We start from the raw sequence: 1,829 nt of genomic DNA on the forward strand, positions 1-1,829 counted from the left end.
CAGATATACAAACTTCATCTATTGCATTCTATCAGCGTCTCCTATCTGTGCCTGCTTAGCTAATGGATCCCACACACCCGATATTATTCCTAGGCTTTTGATAGAGGATGACGATATTACACTAAACCATCCTCCTTTGATTCATGAGGTACGGGAGACGGTCTTTAGCATGGTGCTGACAGTGTAGCAGGTCTAGATGGTTTCTCTGCCCTATTTTTCCAACATTTGATATTATTCAGGAGAATGTTTATAGGGCAAAATTGGACTTCTTTGATGAAGGTCATCTCCCACGAGGTTTTGCACTGACCACTACTATTCTGCTCCCAAAGAAGGATGGTGCTTGTCAATGGACCAAATTCAGACCCATCAATTTATGTACGATGTTCAATAAGGTCACTACTAAGCTATTAAACATGCGTTTGAGTCTGCTATTACCACGCATTATTTCTCCTCCACAGAGTGGTTTTATTCTTGGTCGACTGATTGGGGACAATGTCTTATTAGCTCAAGAACCTCTCTACACCTTGGATGACAGAATTTGAAGGGGTAATTCTATGCTAAAGCTAGACATAGCTAAAGCATATGATCACATGAATTGGGGTTTCATCTATTCTGTATTGGAAGCTTTTGAATTTGATCATATTTGGATTGATAGGATTAGGCAGTGCATCTCGGATTTTCATTTCTCGATACTCATTAATGGCCTCCCATTTGGATTCTTCTCCTCCTCTCGAGGGCTCGAACAGGGGGACCCTATTTCACCATCCCTTTTCATTATTGCGCAGACTACTTCTCACGCTTGCTCACTCAGAGATTTTAGGAGTATTCTAGTATGTGTTATCGACATGGTGGGAGCATTCTTGTCTCCCATCTTTCATTTGCTGACGATATGATCATATTCGCTAATGGTCAAAAACAATCTATTAAGAGGGCTCCTTAATTGCTTGGAGCATTATGAGCAGGTTTCTGTCCAGTTGGTGAATAGAGACAAGAGCAGACTTATCCTACCCAAACAAACATCTACTGATCAGATTAGACGACTGGAAACTTTTACTGGATTTCGACATCAGCGACAGCCCTTTATTTATCTAGGGGTCCCTTTACTTAAAGGGATCAAGAGGAACTTCATCTGTGATGACCTTCTTCAGAAGGTCAGGGGCAGGATTTCAGGCTAGGCTTCACTATTACTCTCTCTCGGGGGTTGCATTACCCTATTGAGGTCGGTTCTTTCTTCCATTCCACTACATCTTCTTCAGATCATAAGCCCCCTAAGGCTGTTCTAAAGAAACTTGAGAGCATATTTGCCAGATTCTTATGGGATTCTAAAGACCAGGCATGACGGTTACATTAGAGGAGTTGGAAGGAGATTTGCCTTTCTATTGATGAGGGTGGTTTAGGCTTCAAAAGATTGCAAGATGTGGTGGATACCTTCTCCATGAAGCTTTGGTGGTTGTTCTACTCTCAGAGATCGCTATGGGCCCAGTTTTTACTGGGCAAGTATTGCATGGAGACACACTCTTCACTTACAGCAATTTCCAAGGCAGCCCCTCCCATTTGGAAGAGATTGAAATCAGTAGGACCACAAACAGAGCCACACATTGCTTGGCATCTTGGAGCTGGTCAGGTTTTCTTCTGGTATAATTGTTGGATGGGAAAATCCACATTGGCATCCCTGTTCCCACAAAGGCAGCACACATCTAAGAGGGTTTAGGAATTTTTTTATGTCAATGGATGGGACTTTGGACAATTATTACAAGCCCTTCCATCTCATATGGCAGAATAGATAGAGGCGACACCTCTATGTACTAATAAACCAAATTGTACTGTTT

Source organism: Olea europaea, unplaced genomic scaffold, assembly GCF_002742605.1.
Source record: "Olea europaea var. sylvestris unplaced genomic scaffold, O_europaea_v1 scaffold63, whole genome shotgun sequence".
NCBI lineage: Eukaryota > Viridiplantae > Streptophyta > Magnoliopsida > Lamiales > Oleaceae > Olea > Olea europaea.